This window comes from Notechis scutatus, chromosome 4 (assembly GCF_049901735.1).
Source record: "Notechis scutatus isolate UNSWTSFEM ecotype Mainland chromosome 4, rNotScu1.2, whole genome shotgun sequence".
In the NCBI taxonomy this organism is placed as follows: Eukaryota; Metazoa; Chordata; class Lepidosauria; order Squamata; family Elapidae; genus Notechis; species Notechis scutatus.
In genome coordinates this window covers 153,763,228-153,780,302 of record NC_142012.1, presented here as the reverse complement: position 1 = coordinate 153,780,302, position 17,075 = coordinate 153,763,228, and positions in this window count along the sequence as shown.

The window sequence follows — 17,075 nt, the reverse complement described above, 5'->3', positions numbered from 1 at the left end:
CTCCTGTGTTTCTGAGAAAAATCGTGTCAAATATAGCATGCTGGACTTTTAATGTGAACCAGAAAAGATGATTTTGCATTTTTTTGTGGGGGGAGGAGGAATAAGGGCAACATAATGAACACTTTTTTCAAATTAATAATGCAGAAATCGTAACAGGAATAAGTGCCATGGAATACACAAAAGAATGAGTTAAACCTTTAAAATATAAGACACAGGGAAAACACAGGTATGCATAGATAAGAATCTTCAGATAACAGATAATCAGAGTTGGAAGGGACCTTGTAGGTCATCTAGTCCAACCCCCCCCCCCTTAATTTTATAGTTTTAAAATTAATTTCTTCTAATGGGTATTACTGACTGTGATTTTTAATACACACGTTGCCCTGGGAGTTTTAGTTAGAGGGCAACAAACATGTTTTCTAAAGCAACCCAAACAGATGAATTTAAGAAACTGTGAATCTATACTTGTTTTGTTGTGTTCACAGATTTTGCCCCCTAATTTAACAGACCAGGAAGGGATTGTGCTGTGAGACTTAAATTGAGTCATAGCAATATTCATCCTTTATGTAATCAGACCCCTGTGTTGTAGCTGAGACATTCAACATTTAATTGCAAATGTTCTGTCCTTAAATATATGCATATTTAAATACTATTTCACCTCAGAAAGATCTGATTCCTTTTTTTTTTATCAAATAGCCGTTTCTCTTTTAAGATGGTCTTGTCTGCAAAACTCCAGACAACCAGTAGAAAAATACAGAAAATAAGGTGATTTGTGATTATGTGGATAATCACAATCCAGTGCTGTAGCCTTTCCTTCATCTACTTTATAAAACAAATTTCTCCTGACAAAGGAAACATATATATATTTTATCTTTAAGAAAAAGAGGAACAGTTTTTTTAAAATAAATCAAATTCTTAAGCTTACAACTATTTATTTTTTTTTTGTTCATAGTTGAAGACTCACTCACTTTTCAATGTATTGTTCCGAAGCTCTCTAATAGCTTTAGAATAGTTAATGGACAATTTCCAAAAGTGATTAGAAAGTGAGGTTAGTGAACTTAAGTGTCCTTAATAAGCCTCCACTGAAGTTGCAAAAAATATGGTTAATCCCATCACCCCTGGGTGCTCAAGCCCTGCAGAAAACTGTGTTGTGGTCTAATTGCAACAAAAAGCTACCTGGAGCACATGTGGGTAATCTCCTATCTTCTCCTTATACAGAGAGGTTCCAAGGAATCGGTCTACCCACCAGACAGAGTTGGCCATACAGATAACAGATAATCAGAGTTGGAAGGGACCTTGTAAGTCATCTGGTCCAACCCCCTGCCAAAGCAGGAGACCCTACACCATTTCTGACAAATGGCAGTCCAATTTCTTCTTGAAAGTCTCAAGTGATGGCACTCCCACAACTTCCAAGGGCAAGCTGTTGCATTGGTTGATTGTTCTCACTGTCAGAAAGTTTTTCCTTATTTCCAGGTTAAATCTCTCCTTGTTCAGTTTCCATCCATTATTCCTTTCTGTACATATAGTCCTCAACTTATAACAATAATTGAACCCAGAATTACAGTCATAAGTCTTGGTGGTTGTTTAGTGGCATGCCCAATTTTATGACAATTTTTGAAGCTGTTGTTAAGTGAATTCAGCTGTTGTTAAATGAACTCACTATACCCAATGAGCATTTTTTTGCTGGAAATTGGAAGTAAATACCAGTTTCCAGCCCTCCCAAAAAACCCATCACAGATCACAATCACAAATGGCAGTAAATGAAGGGTAGTTGCCAAGCACCCAAAATATGATCACGTGATTATGGGGGGGGGGGAGGTAGCCATTGGAACTTTGAAGCTGGATTTTAAATACCTCCGATGAGGTCGTCGGTACTTCAAAGGGTTGCGAAATGACCAGCTATAAGTTGAAGACTACCTGTTGTTAGAGAGCAAACAAAGAGCACAGTCACCATGTGTGTTACTGCTCAGCTATATCTTTGTAACAGGAAACAGGAAACTCTACTTAGAACAAAAGAGCATAGGGTATATAGCATAGATCAAAATTTATAAATACTGCCATCTACTGGCTAAATACTATTGTAGTTGTTGCATAAAAATACATTCCAACAATGAATTCCAACACCTGTTTACACGTGAGACTAGAGGCATAGGATGAAAAATTATATTCACTGGCTTCTAGGTTTCCCACCCCACACCAAGCTGGTAGGTTACACCAGTAGCAAGTAACATGCAGCCTTCCAAATGTTAATTCATTTTAACACTTGGCTATACCAGCTAAGGTCTTGAAAATCAGCAACATCTATAAATCTATGCATAGTGGATTTACATTGAGTTAGACCATACAGTTCAGTATATTGGAGATGTAATGTAAAATTAACTGGATTTCATTCAGTTTTGGTGGGTTTGTTCCAGAATTAATTGGACACAGATAATTAGGTAATTAATTAAATACATCAGAGTGCATGAGAAATCTAGCGACCCTGAAATGTGTCTTCTAAATAACCTGAATGATAAAATAAAAAGTGATATTACTGAAGCTGTCATAAATCTATTATGCAGAAGCAAAATCTATACAGAATCATAGGGCTGGAAGGGATCTTGGAGGTCTTCTAGTCCAACTCCCTGCCCAGGGCAGGAGTCCTTATTCCATTCTGGACCACCATTGTCCAGTCTTTACTTGAAAACTTCCAGTGACAGGGCACCCGCTAATCCAGAAGGCAAGTTGTTCCATTAATTGATTGCTCTCACTGTCAGGAAATTTCTGTTTAATTCCAAGTGGTATCTCCCTCAGATGAGTTTCCATCCATTGTTATTTGTCCTGCCCTCAAGTGCTTTGGAGAATAAATCAACCCTTTCTCCCTGTGGCAGTCTTTCAAGTATTGGAAGATGGCTATCATGTCACTCATAAGCCTTCTCTTTGTTAGGCTAAAGCTACTAGTACCACCATATGGTTTAGCCTCCAGATTCTTTATCATCTTTGTTGTTCTTCTCTGCACACTTTCACAATAACATCTTTTTTGTTTCATGCTGATGGGAACTGGACACTGTAATCCAAATGTGGCCTCACCAAGTGTGTGTTGTTGTAAGTTACAACATACAACGTTGTTGTAAGTAATTAAAGAGATAAGAAAACTTCTACTGCAAAGATCTGGAAATTCAAAATACTGAAGCTTTGTCATAATGGGAAACTTAGCTGAGATGGGTGGCTCTAGAAATTGAATAAATAAAAATATATTGGAAGTGGGGGTCTGAAAAAATGAAAGGAAGAATAAACTTAACAATAGAAAGATGGAAGATTAAGCAGTTGGCAGCTTAGGTTAAAAATGGCAATTTACTCGAGGTGGCAGCAAATTTGGGAAGAAGCATTCTAATGAACACACTACACTAATGTCCAAGGTTTTGTATTTATCCATGACTACTGTAGTAAGGTCATTCTTTTAATGGGACCACCAAATATGGCTAGTAGAGTAAGATGTGGAAAGATGTCTCAAAGGTGCTTTTTTCAAAAGGCATGTGGACTTTCTTTATTTTTCCTTGAAGATGTTTGCTTCTCACCTAAGAAGCTTAGTCAGTTCTGATGAAAAGCAAAACATCTTCAAGGAAAAACAAAGAAAGTTCCGTGGCCTTTGAAAAAAATGCACCTTTGGGACAGTGGTGGGATTCAATTTTTTTTACTACCAGTTCTGTGGGCATGGCATGGTGGGCGCGGCAGGGGAAGGATAGTGTAAAATTTCCAGTCAGAGGTGGTGTTTGTTGGTTCTCTGAACTACTCAAAATTTCCACTACCAGTTCTCCAGAACTGGTCAGAACCTGCTGAATACCACCTCTGCTTTGGGACAACCATGACCAGATGACTGAGACTCCATAAACAGGCCGGAAGTTGCAATTCTGTAATACCAAGAGTTAATCCCTAAACTAAGTCTGAAACAAAGAGAGTAGAATTGAAAACTACAATCTCAGTCAGCATGGAAGTTCTATTCTAATAACATCTGGAAAGTCATTGTTTCAACATCTTTAAAATAGGCAAAATTTGCACACCCTTTTAAGACAATCTGATCCTATCACTGTCATAATTTATACGACTCCCAGCAATTCTGGGCAGCTTGCAATTGTTAAAACATTGAAAAACAATGAACAATACATTTTTAAAAAAAACAAATACAAAAACAGAACAATGTGTGATTTTTCTGTTTTTAGCATTGGAAGGAAGAAGAATAAACATGATAAAGATGGCTATCAATAAATGATTATTTGTAAACTGTGATTTATGGCCTGATGTGCTTATTCCATAAACGATGGTAAAACAAACTGGTTTATCGTGACACACTTAGTCTGTGTCACCAATACCTGACTAGGTACTTAGTTCTTAATCATCCCATCTCAGGATGAGAGATCATGCAAATCGGGCATAATTAGGACTGATTTATAAAGATTTAAAATATCATTATATTGTTACAAAATAGATTACCATTGTGAACAGTCTCGATCCAGAACAAGCCATAGTAGCGCAATTTTAATTGGTTTCTCTACAGTTTCATAAGTTTTGGTTTAATCCGTCAATCTTCTTTTAAGGTATGTTTACAAATTGTGTATTGTTAACTGGTAGTCCTCAACTTACAACCACAATTGAGTCCAAAATTTAGGTTGCCAAATGAGACACGTGTTAAGTGAGTTTTGCCCCCTTTTACCACCTTTCTTACCACAGTTGTTAAGTGAATCATTGCAGTTGTTAAGTTAGTAACATGGTTGTTATGTGAATCTGGCTTCCCCATTGACTTTGCTGGTCAAAAGGTCACAAAAGAGGATCACAAGAATCCAGGAAGCTGTAATTGTCATTAATATGAACCATTTGCCAAGCATCTGGATTTTTATCATGTGATGTGAGGATTCTGCTGCAGTCATAAGTGTAAAAATGGTCTGCTACGGGGTGGGCTGCTACAGGCTCACCTGGGTTTGGGAGGACCTGTTGCTAATGTTATGGCTGGTTTGGAGAACCACTAAATCCCACCACTGGTTGGCCCCATCCACCTCACCTTACTCTGACCCTCCTATCCCACCCATCACTCCCAGGAGCCTCCACGTGGCCTGTTTTGTATGTGAGGTAAGTGCAGGGTTTGTATGGAGGCTCGGGGAGGGGGGAAAATGGCAGGGGTGGGATTCTACATGGTCAGATCAGTTCTGTAGAACCAGTTGTTATGATTCTGCACAGTTCGGAGAACCGGCAAATCGCGCCACTGGCTGGCCCCACCCCACCCACTCACTCCTTACCTGGGCATGTATGCCATCCAACTTGCCTGCATTTTGTAAATTGTTATTTTCCCTCCCCCCCTCCCGACCATCAGCTGTTCTGCTGTGCTGGGTGATTTAGATTAGCTAGAAAGCAAGAACTCATTGGATTTCTTGCTTTCTAGCTAATCTAAAAGCAGAGCTGAACCTTCCTTAGGACTGAAGCTTCTATTTTTCAGTGCAAACTCTAGTAGCAGAGTGCAGAATGGTAGATCTCTAAGTGAATCTGTGATTCTGTGAGCAACTCAATCTGCCTGCCTGCTTTGCCTGATTTTGGGTAAAAGTTGCTTTTTTTATTAAAAAAATTCAATATTTACATAAATGTTTATAATATTTACATACAAGCCGTGCCCACCCAGTCACATGACCACAAAGCCATGCCCAGTCAGCAAGCCAAGCCCACCCAGTCACATGACCACCAAGCCACATCCACAAATTAGGCCATGCCCACAGAACCGGTTGTTAAGAAATTTGAATCCCACCCCTGGAAAACGGGCCTCCCGGAAGTTCCAGAAGTCCGGATATGGGCCTGTTTCCAGCCTCCGGAGGGCTTTCCGAACCTGGGGAGGGCAAAACTGCCCCCCACCGCCCCACCATGGTGCAGGAGGCCAACTAGGCCACGCCCACCATGGCCACGCTCTCCCAACAACTAGGCAGAGAACTCATTGCTGAGATCTTTGAAGCCCACCCCTGCTCAAAAGCCACTTTTTTCAGTGACATTGTAACTTTGAAAGGTCACTAAATGAACTACTGTAAATCAAGGACTTTTTGTATAAGAATTATAAACTCTTGCTGAATCAGATTCTGCAAGTGTTAGAGCTCAGCTGATTCAGAATAAGTTGTCAAGCCCTGTTTAAAACATATTTCTCTTAGTGTTCAACCTGTCACTTACAGAACTGAAAAGTAAGATCAAAGTAATTTTAAATAAGAATTCAATATTATTTGGAAGAAATCTTTAATACTATCCCTCTTCAATGAAAGAAAGTCAAGGATAGTAAGAAAATCGGGATACTTACTAGAGAATGTATTGCACCATTTTGGAAGCAGCAGAGAAGAATCTCTGTCAATCTTAAGAAGGGGAAATTTGATACGGCTGGTCAATTTTAAGCACAAATTCATAATAAAATAGAATAGTATCATGGAGTTAGGAGAAGCTTCAAAATCAATCAATTTAATCCCTGTTCAGTGCTGGATATTAAGTTGAAAATATTGCTAAATATCTTTGTTATAATTTTCTAATTCCATCTTAAATATTTCCAGCAAAGGGGAACTATTACATCTTGGGTCTTCTCCACAGACACTTAAATGACTAGATTCTTTCCTAAGATTCCTTCCTTCCCACCATTCTTCCTTCCAGAGGTGGTATTCAGCAGGTTCTGACTGGTTCTGGAGAACCGGTAACGGAAATTTTGAGTAGTTTGGAGAACCAGTCAATACCACCTCTGACTGGCCTAGCCCCCATCTAGTCTCTGCCTCCTGAGTCCCAGCTGATCGGCTGGGTCTTTTTTTGTTGTCTTGCACAGGAACAATGGAGCTGGAAAGCAGGTTAGAGGGGTAGGGAGGGAATGGGGATTTTACAGTAACCTTCCCCCAGGAATGGGGAGGGAATGGAGATTTTACAGTATCCTTCCCCTGCCATGCTCACCAAGCTATGCCCACAGAACCGGTAGTAAAAATGTTGAATTCCACCACTACTTCCTTCCCTCCCTCCCTCCCTCCCTCCCTCCCTCCCTCCCTCCCTCCTTCCTTCCTTCCTTCCTTCCTTCCTTCCTTCCTTCCTTCCTTCCTTCCCTAACCCTTTCTTCCTTCCCTAACCCTACATTCCTTTCCTAACCCTTCCTCTCTCCCATTCTCCCTCCTCTTGCCTCTCCCCTGCTCCCTCTCCACCCGCTCCTCTCCCTCTCATTTCATGGTTGTCTGACTCTATTCTATGACAACTCTGTGCAACTTACAAAAAGAACATTAAGAGAAGGTGTATCTAGTGTAGAAAGTTAGCACCCACCCCTCTCCTAGAAGAGTGAAATATTCTAGGAAATATTAAAAAGGCAGAATATTACATTTCCCTGGATGAAAAAAGGAGGAACATGTTTTTAAAGGCAAAGCAGCTCCCTGCAGCTCCCTGCCCTCCCTTCAGCTCCAGCGTGATGGAATTTAGACATGGGCCTCAGGACATGATAGGATTAGCCCTCTACCCACCTCACCACATGGCACCTGGGAAGATTGCATCACCCAGCAAGATTCAACCAAGCTTGGGACTCAACACAACCTGCAAAGTTACCTCTGCATGGTCCCACAGGAGTCTGACAACCATTCAGGATACATTTCTTGCCACAGGAACAGGAAGCAAGTTCAAAGCCAACAGATGGTATAAATCTCTCTCCCTCTCTCACCCATGTGCTTTTTTCCCCCCAGGACCTCAATGTGGTCCTGTCTACCATTAAACCATCTATCGAAGCACTCCATGTTTCCAGTGTTTTTCTTCCCACTTGGAACTGAACCCAAATGGATATTTCTTCCAACAGTAGGGGGAAAAAAGAAACCAAAAGAAAGCACCCAAATAGGTATAAACATCTTTGGGTGGCCTGTATCAACCCTCTTCAGTGAACCAGATAGGGTTAGATGAATTAGGTTAGGATAAGGTGAATTCTACTTTTATTTAAGGCTACAAACTTTGTTGTAAAGCGCAACCTTTCCACCTCTGCTTTTAACTGCTTCTTCCATTAGGGCAGACCCTTCCTAAGTTTCTTCCTCTGATTTTTTTAAGCCACTGGGGGCACCTTCTTCTTTTTTATGATTGCTTCCTGGGCAGCCTCTCTTCCCCTCTTTCTCCAAGGTTATTCACACATTCTATTACAGCTGGTGTGCTGTGTAAGGCTCACCATAAAAAACAAACAATTCTTGTGCTTCTCTTTCAGAACGCCTTAGAAAGCTCCACTCTGCCTATCTTTAGGTGGCAGCAACCTTGATTCCGTTTCTAAGCAAGGCTGGAGGCAAATGCTGGAGGAATTTTATTGCTATTGAGTTTGTTTCTGATGATTTTGATATATGCTTTGCTAACTTTATGAAATGGCGATACTATCATTTGTTATTTTAATCTTGTTTGGATGAACTGCCTTCAGGCTTTACTGAAACCAGGAGACCTGCTATACATTGGAAATAGAGATGAGGCATTCTGATTTTTAGATTATTATTATTTTTGCCTTCCTACCCAGGGTGGAGACGGTGCTGTCTCAAAATAAAATAACCTCACAACTTTAGCCTTATGGAGACATTTACTGCAAATGTCTCTCTCTCTCTTCAAAACTCTTTCTCTCTCCCCTCTTAGTGGTGTCTATCTGTTTCATGCAACAGTCATAGCAGAATTTATAAGTGTGTTATTCAATGTATCTGTGTGTTTTTGGATGATTGGAAGTTCCTCAAATGATGATGATGATGATATCATCTATTCAGTTGTATCCGACAATTGGCAAGTCTATGGGCTAGGTCTCTCCACATCTTCTGGTTTTGCACCACTTCTTTGAGTTGTTCTATGCTCTAGCTTGTGTCATCTTTGATGGTGTCCAGTCACCATTTGAAGACTATCAGGTTCTACAACATAAAAGAAGGTGGGTTGAGTCAGGGCAGACATAAAGCTCTCTGCAAAAATCAGGGTTCACTATGCAACTGATGTCATCTGTTTTCTACCAACTTTGGTCTGGTTCTGGATAACTGGTTTTCACTGGATGGTAGGAACTGCATCTGACTGGGCCAGCTCTGAGTTATCAAGCTCCAAATAGTCAACTAACCAGGAAACAAATAAACCAGGTCAAAGGAGTGAACACAATCCCATTGGTGATCGAAGAATGGGATGTATCTTTATTGTTCCAATATCTCCCTCTAGTGGCAAATCTTTACCCGTTTCACAGTAACACATTTTTCATGTGCCTTTATCAAAATGTAGGCGCAAAACAAATAGCCAAGCATCCTTTTCTCTGTGACTTTGCTGTGCATCCTGAAATATACACTAGCCCTGCCAAAAATGGCATGAATGTAAATGGTTCATGATGCAAACAGATTGACAGACCAGGAATACATTATTATTTAAGACTTCATCTTGTTCTTCATCTTGTGTTACTGTTTTTTTATTGTTCCTCCAGCCACCCCAGGAAACCACAAATTCTGAAATTTTACTTGAGATTATATGTTAATTGATCAGTTTTACTGTTTAGAATGGAAAACATTCAACTGTCTGTTGAATTTTCTTTGAGCTCACTGATCATTCTAGACTCTGAAGCTTACTTTGAATATCAATCTCCTTCATGTTTGGTTGTGGGATACTGCACTGTCTCTCAGATGTTTCCCTTTTCAAACAGGAATTGATCAAATACAATGTAAACAGGCCAAGAAAGCAAGCAGAGCTTTCTTTCAACTCCTTTATCAACAATGGCCAGAAGAAGTACCTCTTTTTTCTTGTCAATAATAAAATAATACCTTATGTATGTGCGTGTGTTTCTGCTCTTCTCATGGAATCATACAGTCATAGACTCACAGGGCTAGAAGGGAGCTTGTAGGTCTTCTGTTCCAACTGCCTGCCTAGGAGAGGAGTCTGTATTCCATCCCAGACAAACAAATATCCAATGCTCTGCTTTGCTGTGCTCTGTTCTGAGTGGGTATCCATGTATGCACTGGGAAGCAAGAGGTTAGTTGCATGTACTAAGAATCATGTATCCCTCATGGAAGGAAAAGGGAAGGAAAGAGCTTAGAATGAAGATGTTGCCAACATCAGAGATGCTACCTAATTACCTTTTCCTTCGGGATACAATGGGAGACTTTTTCCTGTGTTTTTTTTCTCCATAGTCCTTGGCCAAACCTGACTCATTTTCAAATTTGATCTTTTTTTCATTGGATTCTTTTTTTTTTTTAGGTAATAATTTCATTAAGTTCATCAAGATATAAAATACAAAAGAAAAATAAAACAGTGGGGAAAATGGGGAAACAAAAAGGGAAGAGAAAGAAATATGGGGGAAAGGACAAAAGAGAAAGAAAAGCAATGATTTGTGACCCCTTAAGTGCAGTAGACTAAGATTGCAATATTATAGCCTCAATTTTTACTTACTTTTACATATTTAACTTAACACACTGTACTAGCCAATTATATAACAACAAACTTATCTAATCAGTAAAACGCAAAGTCAAAGTTTCATTTTCTTTCCATCTCAAGCAGAAAACCCAGAAGCAGTCTGCAGGTAGAAACAAAATCGGATGTATTCTTTTCTTTTCAGTTTTAGCCATCTCTGCTTGTTCCATGAGTTTTTCCAGCCATTTCTTTGTTGGATTCTGTCTCCATAGTGAATGCTGGCCTTTGCTGATCAGTTTTCAGAAGTTACCCTGCTGATGAATGCCGATGGATTATTTGATAGACAAGTGGCTAGGCTGAAAGTCCCAAGTCTCTTTATCTAACTTCTTTCCAGCATTCTTTTTGAAAGAATAAAAATTGAACAATAGAACAGACCAAGATAGGGGTGGCTCCAAAACACAGTTTTTGCTTTCTCTTCCCCAGTTCCGTAACACCACTATCAATTTCCCACTCTGTATACATTGGCCTATAAATGATTGCAGAGAGTTTGCTACTGGCACATTTATTTGGCAATAATACTGAGCTGACCATACAGCAAATATGGTGAAAAATTGATAAACATACAATGTCAAAATGTAACTTAAGACTATGCCAGAGCGATCTTGATGTAAGAACATCATCATCAGGACATTAGTTAAGCCCTGCTGGGTCAGACTACAAATCTAAATATCGGGCTCTAGCAGAGTAAAAAATAGGGTAAAATAGTCTGGATAAAATGCTGCAATAAATCTGTATCAAAGACAGATTTCTTTTGGTGGAGCAGGAATCTCAGAAGATAAATTACAATCATCCAGATCTCTTTTTGTGACTGTTCCATATTAGAAGATATTGCTCAAGCTGCAGTTTCAGTCAGAGCACGGGTATTAGATAAAGTGGGTGTTTCATTCACAAACATTCAGTAAATCATTTACTGACAAGTTTTCTGGTCAAAATAAATTGGTCATCCGCAAGCTATAAAGTTAACCCTCAACTTATGATCATTCATTTAACATTGGTTAAAAGTTATGACAGCCTCAGAAAAAGTGACTTATGTCCTGTACTCATACTTAAAAGCAGTGGTGGGATTCAAATAATTTAATAACCGTTCACCCAGGATTAGGTTGGCCATCATGGAAGGAATGGCCCATCCCATCCTCCAGCTCCACTGCAGATATGGGATGAGCCTCCTGCAGTGGCCGTCCTGACCCTGGGTGTACTGGTTGTTAATTTACACACACACACACACACACACACACACCACTATCAAAGTAGATCCTGTGTTGCAATGGAGAAATGGGCAATGGAGCGGCAGGCATGAGGGAAGGAGGAAGAGCAGGGAGAAGAAAGAGGGAAAGCAGCCTTCTCCTTCCATCACTCCGTTGCCCATTTCTCCATTGCAGCGCTGCGCCGCGCCCATGATCCACTTTGATAGCAGGGAGGTGGGTAATTTAACAACCAGTTCACCTAAACCAGTGAAAACCGGATGAATCCCTCCACTGCTTACAACCATTTTACCACTCTTGTGGTACATAATCACAGTTCCAGCATTTAGCAACTGGCTTACATTTATAACTAGTTTCAATGTCTTGCGGTCAGCCTATCACAGTTTGATTTCCAGCAAAATAGCCATTGGGGAAGCTTAACCACCCTGTGATTATTTAATGATGTGATTCGCTTAATGATGGTTGTAAAACTTGTTGTAATCTCTCTCTCTCTCTCTCTCTCTCTCTCTCTCTCTCTCTCTCTCTCTCTCTCTCTCTCTCTCTCTGTGTGTGTGTGTGTGTGTGTGTGTGTGTGTGTGTGTGTGTGTGTGTAAAATAAGGAACCTTGGCGAGTGAGAAACCAAGTATTCCACCAAAAGTGATATAGTACAGAAGGGAAAAGAAATGAATAAGTTACAATGACTGCATAAATCCCAATTCATAAAAAATAAATAAATGCCAGGCTGACACAGTTTCAACAAGACAAGTATTATCATTTCAGGGAGCTTTATATGTACAATAGATAAGTTATATCTATCTTGGCATGTGGGAATAGTAAGTCTTGGTTTTGTTCAGTTTGTTTTCTTTCTTTCTTTCTTTCTTTCTTTCTTTCTTTCTTTCTTTCTTTCTTTCTTTCTTTCTTTCTTTCTTTCTTTCTTTCTTTCTTTCTTTCTTTCTTTCGTAGGTTAATTTCATCCTGCTGCCACCTCAATTTAGAAACTTGCTGGAGAAAAAAAATTACATAAATTATTTCTTCAGATTTTCTTTAAAATATGCATGCCATTGTGTATTCTCCCTATTGATTATATGTTGCCTTCCCTGTAATATGCACTTACATGCCATATACCATTGCATTTTTCCATAACAAAAGCATTTATACAAGGACTCTTTTTTTATCAGAGAAAGTGCAGATTTCAATATGCTGCTATATTCTAGTTAAGGGGTGCATATTTATGTCTGCCTCTCTTGTATCTGCCCAGACGATCTGATCTGGCAGGGTTGTGGTCAGGTTCTTTCAATTTAAACAATACCACCTATCAGGAACCCAGAAGCACACCTTCTCCGTAGCAGGTCCTGCCCTCTGCAATGTGAATCCTCTGAGATCTGAATGGCTCCTATCTTGCTGTTGCTTCTAGACCATGAAAACATTGGCTCTTCACCCAGGCCTTCGGCAAGCATGATTGAAGCACCATTTTGTCCTGCGAAGGCTCTTTTCTCCCCAAGGACCAGACACATCACAGCATAACAAATCAGTGCACAATACTTTGTTTCAGCACACACCTTCCCCAACCACAAAACAATACTTTGGGTCACCTCTTCAAACACTTTGCAAGGTGATGTTGCCATATAAATATGGCAGTCTTTTACCATCAGTCCGTTAAAACTCAGCTTGCACAAAAGTCTCAAAGTCAATAAAGTAGCATACAACTGTTGCCTTTTTCTGGAATATAGAATAGCAGAGCTGGAAGGAACCTTGGAAGTCTTCTAAACCAATCCCCTGCTCAAGCAGGACACCCTATATTATTCCAGATAAGTGGCTGTCCAGAAAACCTCCAGTGATGTTCTTGAAAACTTCTGGAGGCAAGCCATTCCACAGATTGTTTGTTCTCACTGCCAGGAAATTTCTCCTTAGTTCTAGATTGAATCTCTCCTTCATAAAGTTTCCATCCATAACTACTTGTCCTGTCGTCAAGTGGTTTGGAGAATAGGCTGACCCTTTTCCACCCCACCCCACTCTTCTTTGTGACAGCCCTTGAAATATTGGAACACTATTATCATTTCACCCCTAGATCTTCTCTTCATTGGACTAGATGTACCTACAGTAGTTCCCACAACCTGTTTATTGTATGGTTTAGCAAGAAGTCTTCTACTAGTTGAGAGGAAGTGCTGTTTCAGTGTGGTTGCTCCTCTTTTAGGTGCTGCCAAGGTCCAGGTCCAAGCTCTGCTCTTCAGCAAGATTGTTTTTTGAGCTCTCCAGCTGAGCTTCAGGCCAAGCTCCAGGCAGGACTTTCACCAGAACATACTGCTCACTGTACCTTGTAGCCCTGGCAGTTGTTTGATAATCATCTGGCCTGCCTTTAATAACTGTTAATCTTCAGAGGTTGCCTCCCACTTACTCACTTAAAAGCTAGTTGCTTTCTTTATTTCTCCTACACACCCAGCTCTGAGGAAAGGGATGAATACCTGAGAGGGGTTTGTGTGTGTGTGTGTGTGTGTGTGTGTGTGTGTGAGAGAGAGAGAGAGAGAGAGAGAGAGAGAGAGATTGTCTACAGGCCTTCAGCTACTTTAGAAATGACTAATTCCACTCTTTCAAACTTCTTTTTCTTTGTCATAATCTCTAGGAGTTGGATGGCATCTATATAGTGTACAGAAGCCCCTATTTCAAAGTATCCCTTTAATTTCCTATTTCTAAGCATTAAGTTCCCAGTAGCAAAACAATTGTCTTCTCAATCTATGAAACATCTTTGGAAACCACAGTTCCAAAGGATTCTTTATTGGCCAAATATAATTGGACACACAAGGAATTTTTCTTCGGTGCAGAAGTTCAATAGAGTTCCAGTTGGTACTAGAAACGTTTATATAAAAAATTACAAAGTGCCAATAGCATATAATTTATTTTATTTATTTGTTAAATTTCTATTCACCACAAGCTTACTGTGGGGCTACAGTAGGCAGCTTATAATAATAAAAAGAAAGAAAACTAAAAGGAGTGTAAGCAGAAGTAAAATACTAGAATAAAAAAATGACAAAAGAACATGAGAATAGAAGATCAATATGATAGCTAAAAATGTAAAAGTATATTCTGTGTAATGTGCCTTTGAATCATTTTTTCCTTCCCTGCTTGACTGCCTCGACTAATCTCTCCAATTTTCTTGGCAAGTTTTTTTGGATAGTGGCTTGTCATTGCCTCTTTCCTAGGGCTGACAGAAAATGACTAGCTAAAATCATCCAGCTGGTCCCTAATGCAGAACTAGAACTCATTAGTCTCCCAGTTTTAAGTATGGTGCCTTAACCACTATGCCAAGCTCTTCGACACCTACAAATTCACCTAAAGTTTCTATCTGTTCTTTGTATGATTACTTGTTAAGGTGATTTTTATATAAACCTTGTATTAAAAAATTCTCCAAAGCACCCGAGGGTAGGACAAGAAGCAATGGGTGGAAAGTAATCAAGGAGAGAAGCAACCTACAACTAAGGAGAAATTTCCTGACAATTAGAACAATTAATCAGTGGAACGACTTGCCTCCAGAACTTGTGAATGCTTTAACACTGGAAGTTTTTAAGAAGAGATTTGTCTGAAATGGTATAGGGTTTCCTGTCTTAGCTCAACTAGAAGACCTCCAAGGTCTCTTCCAACTCTGTTATTCTGCTCTATTCTAAAATGTTGTTTTTTTAGATTCATGTTAGGCCTCCTACGTAATGCAGACAGGAAACAAAACTAGATAAGCTAATTCTACTTTATTGTTAGGCTACATTAACAGAATCTTGCAGGTCTGAAGATACAAGCTTCCCGCTGACATTTTTAATTGCCTAAACAATTGAGAAGGGTCCTTCCTAACCTTCTTCCTTTAACTATTAAGCCATTAGTGTCTCCTCCCTCTCTTATTTCTTTGTTTCCTAGGTGGCCTTTCTTCCCTTTGCGCCTCATTCTCACATGCCATTCCTGCTATGCCAATTGGGTTTTCTTGGAACTTAATCACAGTTCCCGTCTACACAGCCTCAGGTTGGGAGTGGCTAATTTTGAGTATTGCAAGTATCTTTCACATCATTTGCTGAATGCCTTGCACCTTCCGGCAACCATGTAAAAATGGGACTTCTTATTATTCATGGCACGAACCACCTGAGTGTCCAAATCTGCTTTTTCCTTTTGTGATCCAGGAATTGTAGGCAGTTGCTGGTAGAATGTTTCATTTCATTTCAAAACCATTGCAAACATTCTACCCTGCACAAAAAGTCTGTTCCAGTTGTATTTCAAGAGACAGAGGAAGAACAGGATACCCAGGAGCTGTGGACTCTACCCTGGGACTGTCAATCCTGTATGGTGAGTAAAAGTTGACAGTTTACCTTGGCAAGGATGACGGCTTTTATTGAACTGAAATGCAGCCTAGTTTTTTGGCCAGAAGTCCCCCTAACAGTTGATAATTTTCATATAAAAATGTCCAATATAAAATGTTTTTTTTTCTGGGACTTTGGATTCTACAGAGCAAACTATCAGAGAATAAACAAACACAGTTACAGAAGTAGTATTTTAAGCCAAAAAATTCTTACTTACCTACTTACCTATCTTACTACATCTATCCATATATAAAATGTTGATCTGGCTTTAAAGTATGAATTGTGCAGAAAATTTCAAATTTGGCCCTCCTGTTCATTCACCAAACATGTCTCTCTCTCTCTCCAGACATCCTGCAACATATCCCCAATTATGACTGAGATTGTCTGCTTCCAACAAACCACTTTTATAGAACTGGCTCATTATCTACATTGTGATAATTTGTGACTCATTACCTTGCAACATCTACCACCTGCTACATGTTGAAACCAATTCAGGGACTGACAATGCTACAGCAAAATCCCAAACATGAACCAATGAAGTGGGTAATTTATTAAATATATCCATTTTTCTTGGTGGGTCAAATGACCATGATCCAATGGAGTCCATTTATTAATTAATTAATTTTCATTGATATCACACTTTTATTATTTACTTATTACTCAAGGCAGCACATACATGTCACTTCCTTGTTTACTACATGCTAATGTTTCTCTTTTTAGACAAATGTCTAAATTTTGTTTCAATAATCCAGAGATAATTAGGAGAGCTAGCTAGATGAATCCCACGTGGTTCAGATGTACACTGTTTGCATGCATGCAAAGATGGAACTGAGTATTCAGTAAGACATGCTCAATGATGTAGACATATCACCCATTGGGTTGACTATTTGTCAATTATCAATAGGATCAGAGGTGGCATTCAGCAGGTTCTGACCAGTTCTGGAGAACTGGTAGCGGAAATTTTGAGTAGTTCGGAGAACCGGCAGATACCACCTCTGATTCTCCAAATTTTATAGTATTCTTCCCCTGCCACGCCCACCAAGCCATGCCCACAGAACTGGTAGTAAAAAAAATTGAATCCCACCACTGAATAGGGTCCAAGTCAATCCCAGAAATGGACAAGAAATAAAAATAATTGCAGACCAATTCCTATGG